General features: G+C 38.1%; 1 protein-coding gene across 4 annotated transcripts in view; it reads right to left on the bottom strand.

The window, feature by feature from the left end:
• The window catches only part of pdm3 (pou domain motif 3), a 118611-nt gene extending 96931 nt beyond the window's left edge, over positions 1-21680 (bottom strand). For 3 of the 4 annotated variants that reach the window (XM_036374507.2, XM_070107940.1, XM_070107939.1), the window contains exons 1-2: positions 20262-21679; positions 2403-2530 (exon numbers count right to left, since the gene is read on the bottom strand). The gene's annotated coding sequence lies outside the window, so the exon portion shown is untranslated. Of the gene's footprint in view, positions 1-2402; positions 2531-20261 lie in introns of all 4 variants that reach the window. The other variant, XM_036374510.2, reaches the window with a different exon arrangement.
• Between the last annotated feature and the right edge of the window lie 828 nt (positions 21681-22508).

The raw sequence follows: 22508 nt of genomic DNA, 5'->3' as shown, positions 1-22508 counted from the left end.
TCTATATTGGTATGAGTGTAAATGTAAAACTATTTCCGAAGCTTGCCGCCCAAGCTCTTGCTCCCATGAAATTTAACCAAAAGTTAATCTCTCTCTGTTATCTTGGCCACAATAAGACAACATGGATTCTCTGATATTAATTTCAGTAAGAATTTAGAAGTAACTCACAGAAACCTCATCTGAAAGTCTGGAGAGTATTCGAACTTTCGGTCATTTGAAGGATACACTATAGTTTTGCAGCAGTGGGGTGCTCCGCCGCCAAATACCACTGTCAGTGCATGCCAAATGTTTCCTTTAGGTGGCGCTGACCTCAAGATATGCAGCAACCGGATTTACGTTTCACCTTCAATTCGATTCTGCTTAAGAACACGTGTTTACTTTGTAACCGTTCGCAAAATAAACGTTCACTTGTTAATAAAGCACTTAAATTTTAATAAATGTAAAATTATATAAACCTGCTTGGTTACGCCTATTCCAGCTAGAGGCTTTTGAGGGGCACGTTTCGCTTGCCAAAATATTCTTATTAGCTATTCAAATTACTGCAATAAAGACATGGAAATTAAAAAATACTTAAATATATAAGTCTGCATATGGATTTGCTTAATTGCCTGCTGCAAAAGCTTTCGAAACCAAACTCAACTTAAATATAAAGCAGCATAAAATATTACATTTAAATACCGCAGCCAATGTTGCTTAGCAATACAGGCGTTGAACACTGTCAAAAGCATACATAAGTAGTATAATAAACATGTATATATGTATATATGTATGCATGAATATATCTATGCATGAATGTGTGTGTGTGCTTATATGCAACTCCTTGGCACAAAGTGTCACTCCAACTTGGAGCTGCTCGCTGTTGCATGCAAATTGCGCTAAATTAATTGTTGCGTGATTATTTGTTGTATATTTTCGTATAATCACAACAACCATACATACACGCATACATACGTGTATCGAGCATATCAAAAAGCGCCTGCTTTTGCCATTGCTGCATGCGGCTTTAATAAGCTTGTGCTGAAAAAAAAAAATTTTAAATTAATATGTGTGTTGTTGCGTGTTATTGTCGTGCGCCGTTCGTTGCTATTAATTAACAGCTTTAGATTTTTTTCGATTTATTTATATACATATTTCTAGGAAAGCTGCGAAGCATAGTTGGAGCGCAAGCGAAGCTTATTTGTTGCCAAAAGCCTTCGGAACCGCTTTAAAGACATCACGACAGCAACATGCTGCACACACACGCATATCTTGTTGTATTTTGGCTCTGCAATTATATTCAATATGCATACAAACATATGTGTTTATTTATTTATATATAGACTAAGCATATACTGCAAGCCAATGCTGAGCTTCTTGTATCCGCAATTATCTTTTAAGCCATAAATCCATGCTCGTTTGCATTATCGCCAATTTTGCAAATCCTTTTACGCAATATTTGCATATTGCCACAATCAACGTCTGCCAATGTAATGATAATAACAATAATAATAAGCAGCGAGTGAAATTATCATAATAGACATAAATCACTCACAAATGCCTAACCGTGTGTCTACGTGTGTATGTGTATGTGTGCGTGTGTTTGCAGGTAATTTCGTGCAATAATTGCAATTGGCACAAAACAATTACAAAGATAACCAATTTGAAAATAACTTGGAAATTCGCAAGGCACAAATAACTGTAAGCGCATACCAACGTAGCCACGAATAATATACATGCATGCATACATACATACATGTGTGCATTTGTATGCCTTGACGAACGAAGTCGATTGATGCAATGCCGTTGATTGGTTTCTAATTTCGCACTAAATTTATTTGCACTCGCAAACCAACAAGCGTTGCCACAAACTCACACACACAAGCGCCATAAATGTACGTATGCATGTGTGTAAAGAATGTGCGAATATAAATATCCCAAACAAAATTAAGCCCACAAGTGAGATAGTGAAAACTGAATTGACTTTCTTGCGAAAACGGCGTCAAGCCTTTGAGGTTATGTGCCGCTTGTGGCAGGCGCCAAAATGAGGCACGCCAGTCAAAAGGTCGTGCCAGTAATTTTTCTGTTTATCTGATTTGGTTTTAAAATAACACAGGAATTGTGGTGGCACTCTCTTCTGTAATCCAAGCTTAAGGACTGGTATTAAAGCCGAAGTACATATGGCGCCTGTGTAATATTTTTGACAAGCGTGTTCACGTAACCGAAACGACCAATATATAATTTCTATGAAGGACCCTCACCTCAACCATTACGAGTATAACAAACCATCTTCCGTATTATTTCATGCTGCTGAAGCAAAAACACTTTTCAAGCGCTCTTCCATTTAAGTAAGTAAGTCTAATAGGTCTTTAATTGAAGTTGAAACTTCGTCTATATATTTTTGGATGATTTGATTTTGAGCTCACCTTGAATTTCGTCCAGCTTTTCCAAACAAAGGGGGTGACTTTTACCGGTTATTTGAACAGCAAACTGCAGCGCCAATAATTCTTCCCTTGCCTTATGTGTTTTTATTGCTTGTGCCTTCTGGGACTAACTGAAAATAAATAGAAATAAAATTTCGATTAGTAAAGAAATTTAAATACAACTATAACATACTTGTAGATATTTTCACTTCTTGAGCCACACGTCATAACTACAAGCACACAGTTTGCGCATATAGAAATGGCTTCGGAAGTTCACCAACGCGTACACTATATTCTACACAAGCTAACGGGAGAGCAGCAAAAATTGCAAGTGTTGCTGGCTTTTCAAACACAATTAAGCTCAGCAGCACACAAAAATACAAAAGAAATGCATAAGCAAAAAAGCAAATAAATAGAATTGAAAAATACACAAGAAAACCGTTAGTGGGGTGTTTTCCTGTTTTTCAAGCGTAATAAGACTATTATGTAGATAAGCATAGTAAAGTGACTGCTAAAAAGCGACCCACTTAGTCGGCGTTTATAGCTTGCTCTCACCACCGCAAAGCTGAAATCATCGTAATTTCGTAAGAAAGAAATATATTTACGAACAGAATCGCTTCAAAAAGCCAATGCCTTAACAATGGAGCAGAGTGAAAGAAACGCTTAACGATACGGACAAAGGGCCAAGCCAGCAGGCCAAATAGCAACCTGTTGCTGCTTTTGGGGTAGAAAAATAAAATAAAAACACACCAAAATACAAAAATAAAATAACAGTATAAAGCATAACAACAATAACAGCAACCAACGACCGTGGGAGAGAAGCAATGTAGCTTCGTAAAAATCACAGTAGCACATCAACAGTTGCCAAAATGCTAGTACTTTACGAGCAAATCGGCCAGCACGCCACAGTCAGGACAGCTACACAGTTTTATATACCCCCCACCCTAAGCACAACGCTCGTGGAGCTTTATTTTATCTTGGCATGCCTCCCAAGTGGTAAATAAAAAGGAAGTATCCATAAGTATGTGAGTAGAAAGGCAACAACACACAGCGGCATACTCGGCAGCGAACAGAGCTTTGCTAGCCTGCTGAAGCAGGGTGGGGGGAAAAAGGAAAAATCGAATATAAAACCGACTGTGAGTAACAACAAAGAAATGAGTGAAGAAAAGCAACGTGTTGGGGCCCGTAATGGGAGGGCAGCTTGAGCAAAAAGCGGCATTAGGCACACAAATGCAGAGTGAGTAAACGAGCGGCGTGCAGGGAGCGCCAATGCGTCGTCAAAGTGTAGAAGGTGGGTATGTGTGTGTGCTACGTGTGGCATTTTGTGAGAAAAATATCAAAACTTTTCACATTCTACACACAAAACCTCAACAAACACACCATACACGCATATACTCATGTAACGGTATACACTTTTACTTGGAGTCAACTCCACAACGACTTCTAACACGACAGCTGCTCCAACAGTCGTGCAGTATTCTTACTAACAGCACCTTCACCCGATTGTTGATGCGTGTGTGTGTGTGTGTGTGTTGGGTAATGTGAGTGAGTGAGTGGCGCAAAGTGTCTGGCAAGTGTCTACGAATTTCTTCGTTGTGGGTGATTCCACCCTCGCCACAGACGTCACGCCGCCGTCGCTAACCTGGCCTGGCCTGGCTTGGCCTCGCATTTGCACACTTGACTGCTTGGGCTTTCCCGGAGCGTGTATGTATGTGCACACATATAACTCTATGTGAGTATGAAGTTACAAAAGCGTTTTTATTTTCTGTCGTTTTTCCTTTTAATCGTACTGGCAGCACTCAAAGGTGACGCCGGCGCTTGGATTGAGGTCGTGCCAGACGCGTGCCACAAAGTTTCCTATTTTTTCTCGACAAATAAGCAACTAATTGAGCGAGCATTTGTGGTTGGCAGACAACAGTGCTCGGTCATGAAAACAAGTCGAGATTGAATTGTTTTTGGAGCAAAATTATTATGATATTGAACAGTTAGAAATCTACACGAGCTTAAACGAGACTAGTTACTCGCCAGTGAGCTGTATAACTGACTGCGAGAGATACATCTGCACCTCAGGAATTGTACGAGAGCGAAGTTCTTTCTAGAAGCTTGACCTGATAGGCACCAGTCTCAAAAGATATCTTTGTCAACATCATCAACACACCGCCGTCTTCAAGACCTTAACGCCTTTAACTTTCAATCTTCTCTCACTTATATTGTTTCTACGCCACAAAAAATGTCGCTTGACTGCTGTTTTCGCACGCCTGGCATCATGCTCTCATACCACATGCAACAAGGTGCAAACCCATTATAAGCACAACAACAACAACCAACAAATCAAACACACCACTCCGACAACGAAGCGCAACAAGTCGCTTTGGCGCAGCGAAGTTGGCTAAATAGTCACAACAACAAGTCGTGTGCAAACTTTTGAGTCTGTTTCGCCGCTTTTTATTACAGCTGTTCTTTTTTCAGTTACCAAAAGCGATAATGATGACGACGAAGGCGTTGATGACCTCGCTGATTTGTTCGTTTTTGGTGGCGATGCCATCGAAAGTAGCAACAACAGCTGTCAACAGTTGTTCAAGGAGGGCAAGCGCTGCGCGCGAAACCGAAAAGTACATCCGCTACAGCAAGAATAAGAAAGGCGTTGAGCCAAAGGTGCTGTCGAAAGGAAGCAGACGGTGCAAAGGAAGCGCGTGTAAGAAGCGGCAAAGGAGAAGTAAACTTCGCAAAACGTCTACGATGCGCTAAGTTGACGCGCCAAGTCGCATCGCATGTTGTTTTTACTGTCGCCGCCGTCACCACTGCTACTGCTGTTGTTGCTGTTGGCGCGTTGTTATCGCGCGGGTGCTGTCGCGCCGTGACGCTTTGAACATTTTACGTTTTTATGACCGCGTGTCGGATATGCCGGTATTTTTCTTTCATACTCTTCTTGCACTTTTCGCGTTTATTTTTACTTTGTTGTTTGTGCTTTTTACACTTTTTTTGTCGTGTTTCGTTTTCGCCTCTCTCATTTTTCTGAGCTGCTGTTACAATGCTGCTGCTTGCAGCGCCACGCCATATGGGCGCAGTAAAGAAACAACAGCAACAACAAAGTGTCGTGAGTTTGACTAAAGCTAGCAAAAAAAAAACAACAATAAATAACATCTGCTGCTGAAAAGCGTTTCACGCTTTGTTGCTTTTACTCAGCTGCCAATTCACATTGTTGTTGCGTGAGTTTTTTCTTGATGCACTGTTTGTTTTGTTTTTGTTGGTACAAATCACTCTGGAACTAACTTGAAAAGCCAACCGCTGCGTTTTTGCCTTTTACGGTTTTCATTCATTAAAATTGACGGCGACAGCAAAATGTGAGGCAAAAAGTGAGATATTATATATACATATGTATGTATGTATCTAATACACTCGTATAATGTGGATGGACCAGCAATAGGCTTACAACCCTAGTGAGGAAGACAGGTAATACAAATACGCGCTTAAAACCGCAAGTGTTGGTCAAGTGATGGCTCATTTTCAAAGACATTTATTTCTGTTTAGGAGAAACCTCTTTTAATTTAACAACTACCGATTAGTAAGAGTTAATTTACTGAATTACGAGGATTATCGGAGACCGTGAGAGTCTATGAATCGAAAATCCAATCAAATATGGTAAATATGTTTCATATTTTGCAGGAAATCGCCGTCAAAACTGCATTGTAAAATAATGTTGTAACTGTTCTCTTGTTTCCAAGCCCTATTTTTGGTAAGAAGAACTCTTTGCTAGGAGTGCAGGACACGTGAACACAGCAGTACACATATAAACTATCTCTATATTCCAAAATGTTCTAACCTAGCAATATTTGAAACTTTTTTCTTGAAGAAATAGCATTGCTGACAGCTGCTGTAACTTTAGGTTGCTGGTTGTTAGAACTTAATCAGCAGACGGTATATTATCCACGACGAAAGCAAAAATACATCACCAGCTACAGCTCAGTTAATGCTTGGATCTAATTATGATTTCAGTCGGGTTCATAAATTGGTTACCAACTATTTTCAGGGGCTACTACTTAGCGGACACAGGTTGACGAAAAAGAACCCTAACTACAGCAACTCTGACGCGACCCAGATTTAGAAAAATATTAAAAAAATTATATATAATATTGTGGCTTTGCCCTTATTGACACTCTACTGCCCTTCCTCTAATTGGTCATGTTTTTTAAATAAAAAAAAATAAATTGTAGTAATGAATCCGTTTTAACACGTACTTAACACTTCAACAGCCGCTACTGCAGGGAAAAATCTCATTTCCGCTGTTAACACGCCCTTCTTCATGGGATACAAAGAATTAAGTGTTAAATGAAGAAAATCTAAAGCACTTAATTCACGCCCCGTTGCAGGTGTTGAAAGCCAAAAGAGCCACAGAAAAAACCACTGAAAGCAAGCAAACCCAGAAAAAAACGAAAAACGTACGGAGAAAATGAGGAAGACCTCATTGGAAGCCCACAAAACGGCGCACTGAAAAAATGTGAACGACGGATGAGTGCGGAAAAAATCGAGATGTTAATACACACGCCCACATACACCGTCATACATGCTTCAATCTTTTTCACTGCAAGCATAACCAGCAAGTGTATGGCGCAAGGAGTGGGCAGCAGAAGACAACAACCCAAAATGCAACCAAATGCAAAAACCACAAAAAATTAATGTTGGAAGGACCCTTTTTTTTGGGGCAAGCAAGCAAATAAAGTAGAAGAAAGCGCTCAAGCAGCGGAAGGAGAGCTGCGAAAAGCAGGGTTAAGCAGCACAGAGATACTTTTGGTGGGTTGTGTGTTGAAAAAATGCCAAATAATGTTAATTACCCTTTGCAATGTTTGCAAGTTTAGCCACCAGCGCCACAGACACGACGTAATGCTAAGTAATCCCAACAAGTTTGGGTAGAACGCGAACGCCAATGCGAGTCAAACTGGCCAAAGACATACGAACGGCGGGGAGTACGGAAAAATGTTTTTTGAAGCAATTAAAAATTATTATTATAATGTCAACACTTTTTTTTGCTGCCCGTCGGATTTGTGTACCTACGGCTTGCTTTGGCTTGTTTTCAGCGGATAAGCAGTTGTCGCCTTAAACACTTTGCAAAGGAAGAATATCAAAATAGACCCAAATCCATTGTTGGCGGAAAAGTCAAACAAAAGCCAAAATTAAAAAATAACAAACCCCTTTTTTTCGAAAACAAGAAAAAATAATAATGAAATTAAGTATGATCCCAACGAATTCGTCATGCATTAAAACCAGCGCAAAAATAAATTACAAATTCGCAAAGTTCAAGCGTGAAAAGGGCAAGATTTGTGCAAGAAATCTGAATTGCGCGCGTGGCATGTAGCGCGCTTGACCCGCCGCCACCAACGGAGCGCTGCAATCGCGTTGCGGGTGTTGCTATAATGCCGTCGGCATTTCTTTGGCGCACCCAATCGCTCAATCAGCCTTTACAAGTATTTTGACAGAATTTGTTGGCTTCCCCCAACTGGCGCCCAACACTACAACCACGTTGTATTTTTGTGGTGGTTGGCCGCACGTTGTCTCTTAGGGGTTGCTTGCGGCTTCGCATTCTTCCGCCCTTAACGCGTGCCACTACCAGGCGCTTAGAAGTGTCACGCAGCATATTTTTACGGTATTTTAAGGCCTTTATGGTGTTTAGTATTGTACTTGTCTATTGTTGGAGCTTTGCTAGGAGTGAGTATGGGTTTTGGGCTGTGGCTGCTTGCGTACACGTCCTTAAGTTCCGATGCGGTGGTTGCTTCTACCACATGGACTTTTTGTTGCATTTTCCTTTGGCGTTTGTTGTGCGCTAACAATTTACAAATTGTGTCACACCTCAAATTGTTTATTGATTCGATACTTGAGTTCAAAAATCTGTTAAGAAATTAGTCTCTTGTGGAAACACGATAATATTATAATAAAAATAATCTTACCGCCCGCCATTTGTTTGTGAAGAGTAATGCGAGGTAAAAAGTTAATCACCCATTCACCGTTATAAATACCACACATTAAGTAGCACAGGTAATTGCAGTGGCTAATAAACGCAGGCCGCGGTATGAGCATGTGTGTGTGTTCGTTGTCTCAACTTCAAAGCGAAATAATTATTTTACTACTAAATAACAAATAGAAAACTTTCGACTGACAACTGCACCGCGCCGCAAATCTCTTTCATCTACAACACTTATACACACGTACTTTTTCGGTTGCAAGTACTCCAAAGTTATTTAATAAATTTTTATGCATTTTTTGTTGCAATTTAATTAGGTTAATGGCGGCAGTTCGGTGCGCGCAGCCAAGCACACAGAAACTAATTTAAGATTAATGTAAAATCACAGCGAACTTTCGAGAATGCAGACAGACAAATTACTTACATGTGAGCTGCTGTGCGTGTGTGAGTGTGTGTAACTAATAAAAGTAATCAGTATTTTGGTGCACAGAGTTCTCGACTACGCCTGGGCCGGTATTTTCCGAATTACTGCAATCATGTTAGAAGCAGTGGGGATTGAACGCAAGACCTACGGGCGACATGCCACGCATAGGCGCACTTAAACTAGATGACTGGCAGCATGCTTAAGAGATCGTAAAAAAATAAGGCAATCTTAAGAGAGTAGGCATTAAGGCCAGTAATGCACCGCTAATGGATCCGCGTAAGAGCAGGTGGACGCGAGGGAGGCCGGGAGCTGCCCAGTGGTGTTGACTGAGGCAGCAGATCGGACATTAATAAAATATCAGCGCAATCACAACTCAATGCGTGCATGTGTGTGTGCTTCTCTATATATTTTATTAAAGTAAGCAATGCAGCAAAGCGTTCAGTTGTAAAGCTAAGTTCATTTCATTACGAGAACGCGCATAATTATGCATTTTTATGAGGATTTTGTTTAAGTAGTTTACGATGGCGGGTGCAGAACGCTATGCAACCGCGCCACTCTCCCCTAATTCATAAGAGCGCTTAGATATGATTTGGTTTGGTGGACAAATGCTGCGTTGTTGTCGTTGCTATGCATGCTGTTTTAATGTTATTTTAAGCTGCAACTGTAATTGCCACCGCACTTTGGCGACTGGGGTCGCTGCCGTTATTCGGTGCCGCCACAATTTTACTGCACCCGCCAAACGCTTGTCATAAAATGCCAAATGTTTAATTTTACTTTAATAGCGATTTTATTAATATATGTATACGCTTGATTATTTCTTGTTAATTACATTTCAGTTTTATCTACTTAGTTTTGGCGTTTTATTTCAACTTTTCTATTCAATATTTTTATTTTAATCTTATTAGTAATTTTAAGCCGCCTTAACGCAAACTGTGTACCCGCATGTAGAAGAGGAAGTAATCGTTTATATACTACTCTCTGACTTTTTATTTCCTCCCTTATACATTCTCGGTAGAGCCGAACTCAACTACGCGCAGTAATGCAAGCCTCAATTGCTTGGAATATCACAGAAATACAAAACGACGGTTATGAAGACTGCAAGTTAGATCTACTGAAGCAACAGAAGGAACTTATCTGTTAAATACATGGACGCGTTTCTAAAGAGCTTCTTCTCATAACAATTTCCAAGTTTATCTTTCTCTTTTATACCCTCAAAAACGTATATTAAGTTTGCCACGATGTTTGTGACACGCAAAAGGAAACGCCAGAGACCCTACAAAGTTTATATATAAGTGATCAGCGGGACGAGCTGAGTAAATTTAGCCATATCCGTCTGTCCGTCCGTTCGTTCGTCTGTATATATGCGAACTAGTTCCTCAATTTGTGAGATATCGATCTGAAATTTTACATATTTTCTCACCAAGTAGCTGCTCATTTGTCGGAACGCCCGATATCAGCCCACTATAGCGTATAGCTGCCATACAAACTGTATGATCGGAATCAAGCGCTTGTATGGAAAACTTTTTTATTTGACTAGATAGCTTCACCAAGCAAAACGTTTTTATTAGGGAAGCAAAGATCGCCGTGAAACTCAGAAAATAATATTACGTTGTCAGCGACAAATACACACACACACAATATTAAATAATTAATATTATTCACTTAATTCACACAATTGCGGCATTTAGTATTAATTCACACTTTAAATAGATCAATGCCTGCCGATCTCTTAATTAGTGCCAACTCAACCACCCTGGTCGCTGGTGCCCGAGCAGGGACTGATGTCAAAAGCAGTCAAATACGCGAAATAAGACTCGATCACTTTCATACCATTTTCCCGCACAAAAATGTCATTTTAAGTAATTAACAAGCTAATTAAAAGTTTTAATTAGTTGAAGGCGGATCTCGTCAGCGGCGGAGAGTGTGTTTAGTCAAGCAGTTCCGCGCGACACACGCACACTTGTCAACTTGCGCTCGCTGTGCGCGATTCGCAGCGCGTTGTGAGTGATGCCATGTGATGGCTGGATAATGATCTATTAGATACTTGGAGACCGAAGCCGTGCATCATTATTGCCGCTGAGCGCTTGCCGTTCACGACTTATTAATGTTACCGTTGCTGGCGTCGTCGGCTTGCTTTGCCATCATTAAGTGAGTGCCCAGCGCTTTCCAGCTCGCCTCCGCATACGTGAGAGTGTGCGTGTTTGTGCATCTCACTTCTAATTCTAATTCCAATTCCGATTCTAATGTTAATTACAATTTCAATTCTTTTTCGCCGCATTTAATTGTCAGCGTGTTCAGCGCTTAATGATTTCGTAATGATAAATTGCTGTCGCTCGCATGCGCGCATATTCGCTCTCAAGTGTGAGCTCAGCGCTAGCGATATTTTATTTGTTAATGATGTTTTTTTTTTGTTCGGATCGCATGTTCAAAATTATAGTATTTAACGAAAGCGAAATGAAAATTTAGCACAAAAACGCGATCGCTTTCAACTCACACACCCACTCAAATGTAGAGCGCGACACGCATGAGTAGCCACGGCGCTGACGGCGAAGGCGCATTAATGTGCATCGTTTCAATTAAAAGCAACAACAAGGCCAGCCAACATAAAAATGTCACTGGAATGCGCACATCACTCCAATGGAGTTCGTGAGTGCATGCGAGCGAGCGCGTATGTATGTGTATTTACTCGCTTCGCTTCAAACATTCCGCGGAGATTATTTAGTCAACTACTTAGCAGAGAGTTTTCGACTGAGGTCACTTAATTCTAGGATAAAAGAAAAATATAAAATTCTCTCCATTCCCTAAGGAAGCAGATGAGTGGAGAAGCACTTAGTTTTATGTTTATAAACTCCAAGCGCTTTGCTGTTAATTTCCTTTTAATTTTTTTAGCGCTTTTTCGATAAGTTTAAGCTGTTTCCAGAGCGCCACAACCCGACTTATTATTCACTTTACTAGCGAAAATTCCAAAATGTTTTAACTGTTGGATCAGTGAATCTAAATTTTTCAACAGTACAAGGAAATGTCTGACATAATTAGATTTCAAAACTTCTCGCAATTGGGTGTACTTTTTAAGGCGCTTTATGGTCCAAAAACCAATTTCATATTTACAGGGAAATCAGTCAATCTCTAAAACCGTTTTTACTATACTAAACGCCCCTCAAATGGTGTTTTCAATTCTCTAGAGGACCTATAACGAGTTAATTGACGCGAGAACGCTCTCAAGTCACAAAAATAATGAAAGAATGTCGCATACAAACACTACAAAAACAATTTGTCATTAAATTTTGTGTGCTACTTAATTCTTATTTTTAATTAGCATTTAAACAATTTAAAGACTCTTATTGTTTTTGTAACCTATTTGAGTATCTACTCATGTACAAATGTAAATACATACATACAAATAAAAACGACCCGGCGGGCGGTGATATTACATTGCATGATCGCTCACTAAATTAACCAACGCCAGCTACAATAAGAAAATAAAAGGAAAAAGTGAAGAAAAAGCAACAACAACAGCGAGCGCGTTTAAATGTGAGCAATTAAAATTCCACGCATTCTCCGCTACCGATAATTTACGCATTTGTGCTCGTCGGCACCCACGCTTACATACAAATTTCGCAGCAACTCGCGACATCACATCGCAACATCACGCGCACATCAACTGATCACATGACGGCTCGTTAATTTGCTGTAACTAGCCGGCAATCTGTGTTTTATCTGCTTATCTCATTCATTTATGCAACTTTTTGATTTCGAATGTCAATTTTTCCATTTATGAAGTTATCAATTATTGAACAGTTTCCCCTTTTTGCTCTCACGCTGACGTCAAACCGTCACGATCAACCGCCGTAAATTAGGTTTTGAGCCTCAGCTGCTGTGCTGCTGTCGTAATTGCTGCGTACTTAAGCTAAGCGCTCATAAGCGACAAAGTTAGTTAATAAATTGGTATAAATTATTTCTTAAATATATTGTATTTAATAAACGACGACCGAAAGCGTCAAACGCTGTGCTCATTATTGTCGACTACAAAAAGGCATTTCCGTCCGCTAACTCCCTGCATTGATTGCGGATCTCGTGTGTTGAATCTTGTAACCATTATTATTATTTTTTTTTAAATTAATTTTACATAACTTAAATTACTTGAATATATTTTAACTTAACGGAAAGTTTTTGAAAATCGTAATTACTTAATAAGCAGCTTCTGGCAGGAAATAAATCGGGGAATCATGCAGTTGGAGGCAAATTTTAGATAACATAGCATAGGGAGATTCTTAAAATGCTTTATTTAAAGTGGTAAAATTACTGGAGGAGTTAGAAAAAGTACCAGTAAAGCAACCAAAACTAATTTTGACTATGAAAATTTAATTACTAATTTTTTTTTTAAATTAGAGTAAATTAGTTTGTTTGAAACTATTTTACTGGATTACTTAGATGTCTTACGGAACATTCAAAACAGTTTTTCAAGAAATCTCAATCATCGAAGTAAACTTGAGTAGAACAAACCAACATGTCCGGGTTTCTTTTCTAATATTAAACAATTTTATTTAATCTACTTTCTCTACTTTTGTTGGAAAAGTCGAATTTTTCAAAATTATTTATCTTCGCGACCATTTCCTGCAATATAGTAGATGCCTGTTTGAATTTATTGTGCTCGAAAAATGTCTATTGAGAGTTAAACCCGGTTTAGAGTCTATAACGAACACAAATCTTGAAATTTTTGCTGTCTACGATTAGCCAATCTTAGAAAGATAGTGAATCGAACAAACAACTGGTATAAATAAATTAAACTGGTATAATCAAAATTATCTTTATATAGGACAATAATTCAGAAAAATGTGAATTCTTCCATTCCACAACGAACAGCATTAAAAGAAAAATAAATAAAAAAGTTTTTCAACAGATTTTGACGAATAATTTAGAAATATGTAGCAACACAAGAAAAACTATTTTACTATTTTATTACGAAAAGTTTAGTAACACATATAAATTAATTTAAAATTACTGTTTATTAGCCTCCGTCGGCAAATCGCGGCAGCTGTCCAATTCAGAAATGAGTAGTTGACAGCGACAATGGCAAAGTAACACGACAGAAATGCATAATACAACATTAATTTTACAAGCGACGAATAAACTAGAATAAAATAAGAATATCAAAGTACAAAAACAACAAGAAACCAAATTACTTGCAGCGGCTATATTTAATGGGCACACACACAAACATGATGCCACATGAATGGCATGGCAACATCAATTTTATTATTCAAACACATTTAAATACACATATGTAAGTTTGTATATGTGTGGGTGGCATTTTTATTTGAATTATGTGCTTATTATTATAATTCGCATTGTGCGCTTGATTACTTTTTCCACAAAAATATGACATAAAAATACTCCTATGCATTAAGTTTTTGCCTACTTGAGAGACAAACGCTGGCACCCAAACAAAAATGAGCGGCGAGCGGCAAGCAGCCACACACACAGATAGGCACACACGCGTCACCAACACCACGAAGGCGCATTGCACTTGCACAAAACTTTGTAAAACATTCGCATTGTTTGACTTTGGAAATGAAAATCAAATCGGCCGGCACAAGCACCAGCTGGACGGATAGCTGGCCAGAGCGCTGGGCAGCGCATTTTCGATTTGTGCTGGCTCCAAGGCAGCAGTGGTGGGCAGAGGGTTGTGCATATTGTTATTGCCTCAGCCCCCAGGTGCTGTTTTGCGCCGAAGTACAAGTGTCCAGCGCGCTGCGAACTGCTGCCAGCAAACGTAAAGAGATATATAATATATGTGTGTGTGTGTGTGTGTGGTGTCGCGCCAGTACACAGGTGTGTGTTTGTGTGGTTCCCCTTCTGCTAATCTTTGTGCCGTCAGCGCCTATCCATTTCATTCATTCATTCATTGGAGTCGTTTTAGCGACGGTGTTGCTGTTGCTGCTGTTGCTGCTGCGGCTGCTGAGAAACGGCGTTTGCATTCGCAATTACAATCACACACGCACATACGCACACATATGCTTTGCATTTGTCGCCCGTTAATAGGGTGCTATTACAATTGCTGTTTTCGTCGTTGATTTGTTGTTGCGATAATTTTACCTCCCCAATGTTAATGATGCCCCAACACCAAAATAAATCTGTGCCATGGGGTTAAGTACTCGCAATTGCCGTTTCACCGAGGTAACGGAGACACCTACCGAGGTCCACATGCCAGTATATGGGTGCATACTTAATAATACTTATGTGCATTTGCATTTATGGGCATTAATACTAAGCTGACCTGCAGGAAATATATGAGAAGGTGGAGAAATGGAAATAAACGCACGAAAATTAACTAAATAGAGCATCTCCATTAAATACTACAACAACTCTTTGTTTTTTAAAAAAGTAAACATTAAAGTGGGAAAAAATATTAAGGGTTCACATAAGACACTTCTTGAAAAATTGTTTGTGTTTGCCTTCTTCAAATAACCTTTCGCAATAATAAAATCTCAAAAACTTATTAAAAAAAGGATCAGAAACACAAAATAAGTATGCTGTGGCTGCTAGCCAGTAATTAAATTTTGCGGTGAACTTTGACGCGAACCAAAAGGCACGATGCTGAGAATTACTACCGAACACCAACAAGACTTTTGAGGCATCTACCTAAAAACGTGCCTACTTTTTGGCAGAAGCAGAGAGTTTGTAAGCGCCCGCCTTTCCTACTGGGCATATATGACACCCCACTGTTTGCAGCATGATTTACATATGATTAGCTTTGATCAGTTTAGCATATTTAATCTTGTTGTTGTTGTTGCTTTTAGCGTGATTATCTGTATTAAAAGGCTGCGAGTCTCCCGGTCAGTCAAGCGCATATCCACCTGCGCTGCGCCAACCCACCGCCCGTCATACCGCATCACATCAGCGCGGCACACCTTCACCGCGCCGCGGCATACCGTGATGCGTTGCTGCCGCCACTATTTGAGTAGTTGTCGCTGACGTTGTTGTTGGCGATGCGATCATACGTAGCGTTGGCTCACCGCCTCATTTTGCTTGCCACTAATGATGTTATGATTATCGTTTTCGCTTGCATTGTTGTCAGCTCACTTTATTTCTAGCGGCCGGCTGTTATTGATGCTGCTGTTAACTGTCATTTTATTGTCACTTTTTTAATCTATGCAGTTTTTTTTTTTTTTTTTTTTGTTTTGTGGCTCTGGTGTTTTTGCTTGCTTTGCATCTGCAATTTTATTGTTAAATGTGCTGCATTGCGGCTCATGTTGTTATATTAAATGGGTGTTTATTATTAATTTTTATTTGGTATTGTTTTTTTTTTTGTGTTTTGCATTTGAGTGCATTTATGTAGCAATGATGCAAGCTTTGTGAGGTCGCCCTCGCCAGTGTGGCGAATTAGTTGGAGTTCATTAAAATTGCGCGACTTTATTTAGAATAAAACCTGTGTTATACATATAAGATGATTTGATTAATTGTATTTACGATGAGATATGGGCAGAAAGCAGCGGTAATTAAAAGATAATTTGCGACTTTTTATTGAACTCGCATAACGTCATTGCAACGGGCGACTTCGAACGCTGCGCCTTGTGCTTCTGATACATTTAATTTCGTTCAATTAATTAGCTTTCCTTGAGTTTGACGCCTCATAACTTATGAAAGTTCGTGCAAATTACAATTTTTTAAGTCTTTTAATCTAGTAATTAGCATATAATTCTTTATTAAATAGTTCTAGAATTTTCCATAAAGACAATTCAGGCAATCTGGCTTAATAAATAAGCAGTCATTGGCGTGCAATTAAAAGTAATCACAATAAATTCTGTGTTTTTTTTAGTTTGATAATTTTTATTTCAATTAGTTGGAAAGGATTATTTATTTTGTGCTAGATACAAAATCAAACATATAAACAGGGTTGCAAATAATGCTTTAAAAAATTAAGTGAATTAATATTTTCAATATCCCGCATACCGAATTATATATAAAAACAAAATTTTAATCAAACATACCAGATTGAAAATTAAAATGAAAAATTATTATACATTATCTTAAGCATATGCTCGTAATTGTGAATGAAATAAAGACTTTGTGTTAGAATTCAAAATTTTTTATTTATATTATATTTTTACATATTTATTAAATTTTTTATTATAATTTCAATTTTGAATCGCATAAATCTTGGTTTAAAAAATGCAGATATAATTTTTAATCTCAACATCGCATGCATTAAAAAATTTAATTTTAGTCCAACAATTTTTAATTAAAAAATTCGCAACCCCACATATATGTACATATATGCATAAATATCGTTTAATCAGTAATTAGTTTTTGCTAAGCTTCCAAGATTATTATTGATAAAAATAATTATTTTGAAATATTAAAATTATCTTAGCGAAAAACATATTTGGAAATGTACTCCACTAACTATTATTATTATTTGTTTTTATTTTTGTTATTTTTGCTTTTACTTCTTGATAAGGCCCAACGTGGCCTAATCGCTATCGTCGCATTTGCTCATGCTTCGCTATGTACTTAATATCTCAAATGGGTTGTGAATTAGCGTCAAAAATCACATTTTAAATTTTTTATTAGTTACATAACATTTGAGGCATTATTTTTGCAACACAACAGCAATTATTTACTTACTCAAGAAGCTCATATTTTCCGCATAGCTCAAAAATCGTATTATAATAAAAATTTTGGCACACATCAGTTCGAAAGCGCCATCAAGCGCACAAATTTTAGAAACAAATACTGAATCAATATATATATTTTGAACATTTTCAAAAGCCTGCATTTTCTCATAACTCATGCATATAACAATGCTTATTTCGAACTCACAACGATCGCCAAACGTTCTTCCAACCAAAAGTATGCTTCATGAATTTTCCTGGCTAACTTGCTATTATTAGCTGTTTACAACTTGCAACAGGAACTAATAAATAGTGTAAACTCCGGGTAATTACGGCATTAGTGCGAAGGTGTCCTAATTTAAATTGCAAATGCTTCGAAATCAAGAATGCCATACCTTCTATTTTCATTCATCAAATGCTGTGGGGAAATCGAAATCCGCTTTTACTAATTAATAATTAATGAGCAACTGTCGCACATACAAATCGACATACAGACACATGTTCGTGTTAGTAATCGCTAAATAATAACTGTATAATTTACGCCTTCCCGCTCGCCGCTTGCCGATCAGCAATCATTAGCTCATTGCCCTTAATATCAATCATTGCGGAGCTGCGAATGTGCAAATTCCACTTGCATTGAATTGAATTATGGCTGGCAATGCTTGCGCTCGCGCTAAGAAGCTTCTAGCAACAATTTATTACTTATTACACTTAAAATGCAATTGGGTTTTTATTATTGCTGCTATTGTTGTATATTTTCCGCTTTTTTGCATTTTTTCTCCCTCTCCACTTGTAATTAGAATAATTAGTTGCATTAATTGTAATTAATAGAATGATTAACTCTTGCGTTATACAAAATGCAGTTTGTTTGCGGCAACGCACACACTCACACACACATCCATACACATATGGGCTGCAGCTAAAATGCATATTAGGTAATTTGCTATTTCGTTTGTGACTTTGTGTGTGTGAAAAAGCACGATACAGCGACAGTAATTAAAATTAAATGGTAATTCTAAATATGTTTTCAACAATTTTTTTTTCTATTACAACTTAATTATGCCCAACAATTGCTTCTGAAGCAAGTTAGTAATGCAAGTGTAATAGCAACAGCGGCAACTAGCGAGCGGCTACTTAGTGAAAAGTCAATAGACTCGACTCGCGCTGACACTGGCTGTCCTTCAACTTTGAAAACTAAACAAATACATGCAAATAAATTTAAATGCACGCACACAAACACGCTGGAGCGTCCAAAATAAGCGACGCTTTGTAAATTAAGCTTTAATACACGCTGCTCTGCTGTGGTTGTTGCCGTTGTAGTTGTCACTTTAGCAACTTAGCGCGGTTTGCATGCGAATTGCATTTTTATAGCAAATTGCGAAATTAATTACAAGTGTAAACAGCGCCGAGCATATTTTCGAATTGTTAACAACTTTTCTATGAATAAGTATTAAATTTGCTGTTCATTGACTCAAGCCGAATAAACAGCGGCAATTTTTCACGGTAATTAACGTAATTAATTTGTATTTGAAACTGAATTTGCCGTTTTTCATTCATTTTCATATTTTCTCAGCGGGTTAAGCTGCGATTTGGTGATCGTGAATGAATATACAAAACATCAAAACAACACAAAAATTTAACTTCGGTTGCACCGAAACTTCAATACCCTTTACATACCATAAACAAAAATTCTTGGGCTATATGCTATAGCGATTCGACTTGAACAATTTCTTCAGAGATTGCTCCGGACAATAACCAAATGCCAAAATAACAAAAAATGCCGAATTTCCTGAAGATATCTCGTTTAATGAAAAAGCCTTCCATACAAGCACTTACGAATGTTCAGTTTGTATGACAGCTATATGTTATACATAGTGACCTGATATCTGTCTTTTCGACAAAGCAACTTCTTGGTGAGAAAAGAACGTGTGCAAAATTTCAGATCAATATATCAAAAGCTGAGGTACTATTTTTCATATATATCGGCGGACGGACAGACGGGCATCGCTAATTCGACTCAGCTCCTCACGCTGATTATTTAAATATGTAATTTATAACCTCTCTGACGCTTCCTTTTGAGTATTACAAATTTTAAGTACTCGTAGCGCTCTTTATAAACTTGAGACACTATATAGCTTTTCATAAAATTCATTACACCTTGCAATGCGTTACATAATGATAAAAGCCCAAAATTGTTGTCTAAAATCGAAACACATTCCAACAATTGCAAGAGAAGCGCAACCAATTATGCGCGTTACGAGTTTTTGAAAAATATTAATATTACTAAAATTTGCCAGCAAATTCATTTCCTTATAATTTTAATATAATTTTAAAATTTACAATAATGCATTCATTTAAAAAAAAATCATATTATGAAGTGAAAAATGTATTTTAAGTAAATATTTTTAAATATCAGCGATATTAATATTGTTTTCGAAAAATTAAATAAGTTTCTTATGTAGCACATTTACAAAAAAAAATTAAAAATCTCTTATTTTCATATAAATACTTTCATAAAAACACAAATTTACTTAATACACCAAAAAGCATACAACCAAAAAATCAAAATTTCTTTTTAGTTATTAATTTTTTATATATATATATTTTTTTTAAATTTGTTATATATAATATTTAAAGCTTTTTGTTACTGCAATAGTTTCCAAAAACTGAAATTACTGATTTACTGATTTTTACTGATAGCAACACCCTCATGTTTTCAATTGTTTTGCACGCTGCGCTTCAAATTTACTTAAACATTAAATTAGTCTTTAGAATTTTCTTAAAATTATCAGCAAAAGGCCAGAGTGGCTTGATGCTGAGCTTAATTAAAAAATTAAAAAACAATCATTATATTCAAGGCAACTTACCTCAATGCGATATTTTTAGTCAAATTTGTGATTTTCGGCATTCTTTAGCATATTTTTCAGCACTAAATCTTCGACAGAGTTTAGTTTTCGCAGCTTTTATTTCAATTAGTTTAAGATTATGTTGAAAAGATTTCTATAGTACAATTACTTTAATATAAATATTATTAAATAATTATTTTTTATTTTTTAGTATGCTTGTTGTTTTTGCATTAGTTCACCATGACTCGACTAAAATTGTTTATTTCAAGTTTTACCGCAATAGCTTTTCCACACACTTTGTTGTTTTTGTTTTCAAAAATTGTATTATATTATGCACAGCGCTAATTAGCACACACTGTTTGTTTAAAAAAATTTCACTTTGCAACTTTTGGCATTTCTTTTATCCTTGCTTGTTCACTGTGCCGACTGCGACGCTGCTTGTCTCACTAAAATGCGGTCACTTTCTCGGCTCCAAAAATGCGTTGGTGCACCAAATAAATACTGTTACTCACATTTGTGTGTTGTTCACTTTGCGATTTGTTTTTAATAACTTTTCTTGCTGTTTGTTGTTGATGTTTTTGTATTTTAAATTTTCCGCCACATGCACACAAATTAAATTTATTAATTTCTTCGTTTTAAAAAAATTCGTTGCCTTCTATTTTTGGCGAAACGCATTGCTGTTGGCTACCTGTGCGCCTCCACGGCAACATCTCAGGCAGCGATGGCGTTATTAGTGGCAAGTATGGCAGCGGCAACAACACGGCTATCGCATTGCTGCAATTTATCAATCACTTTCAACTGCCACATGCAATTAATCACGGCGATTGCTGTGATCGCAACGTAACGGTGTTGGTGTTGTTGCTTATTGTTGCAGCGATTGTTGTGTTTTTGTTTCTGTGTTTTTTTTTTGTTGGTTGCTAAATTGTTGTTAGTTCAAATTGGTAGCAAAAGTTGGCGATAAGTGGCTGTTTGTTGGCGTGCAACGTGTGATCGTTAATGTTATTGTTGTTGTTGTTTGGAGCTATTAATATTTAATGCACGCTTTTTTGAGTGTACTCGCAGTTAATATAACGGTGTCGATATGCAAAACTAGGCGCTGCTCAAACACACACACAAACACACGCTTAAACTTTACTTGCAAAGCCAAAACAGATCTAACGGTCGCGCGGTATGGCTCAAAAATTCAAATTGTCGCCAATATGTTGCACTAGTCACTACTTCATCACACACAAACACAGGCAATTGCCTCAACTTGCAGTTCATCAAAATATTTAATTATGCTACTTATGCAATTATCTGTTTAATTTTGAGCTCGCTACGCCAAGATGGTAATCGGTTCACATGCGAGTTCCAAATGTATTCACAGTTCAGCGGTGGCTTGAAGAATCGTCCGTGCGAGTCGTACGAACAGGCAGAGCGCCGTCAAAAGACTGAGCAGCGCTGCCAACTCGCAGACCGCCTGTGCCCGCTTGCTGCTTGTCGGTTAACGTGCGCTGCTGCTTCGCTGCTGTGGACCCCCCAAAAGAAACGCCAGCAATGCGATGGCAGCGCTAACAGCAACAACACTAATAACAACAATTAAATCAGCGCGCACACATGCATTCAACATTTCGAGTAACAACAAACACGTTAACTGGACAACAACAACAATTAAAAGCAACCACATTAATATGACAGCAGTTAAAAAACGAGCAGCAAACACGACAGCCAGCCGAACGAACGAGCGATGTCAAGCAAAACGAACAACGTGAAAACGAAGTCTCCGCTGCTATATATTGTTGCTACTTTGTGTACGTTAATGACGCCGCCGCGCTGCTTATTGCTTGCCACGGCAAAACGAACACGAACGAATGCAAATGCCTGTCGAACGAATGAGCAAAGACAGGCGGCAAACAAAGTAAAGCAAAATACAACGCTGCCGAAGAATGAATTGCGCGCGACTATGGCAAGACGCACGTTCGGGCAGGCGGTGCTGGTACTGGTGGTGGAAGCGCAGCCGCCGGCCAACAACAGACCAACAAACCACCCACTCTTCGCCGCTGCTGCTATTGATGCGCTCTCCACTAAGAATGACCAACAGCTGTAGTAGCTTAGCTGAGAGCGAGCGAATGCGTGCGAGAGCGCGTTAACGGCAAAAACACGAAAAAAATAATGACGTCATTAATTGAGCCAGTTATGCAGAGCGCTAATATACAAATGGGGAGCGCCGCAAGGAAAGCTGCAATCGCAAGTGTATGTGTGTGTTTGTGTGAAGCGCTCATTAACTGA

The sequence above is a fragment of the Bactrocera oleae genome, chromosome 4 (assembly GCF_042242935.1).
Source record: "Bactrocera oleae isolate idBacOlea1 chromosome 4, idBacOlea1, whole genome shotgun sequence".
Lineage (NCBI taxonomy): Eukaryota > Metazoa > Arthropoda > Insecta > Diptera > Tephritidae > Bactrocera > Bactrocera oleae.
Note: the sequence above shows the minus strand (reverse complement) of the source record. Positions and strands in the feature narration are given on the sequence as shown.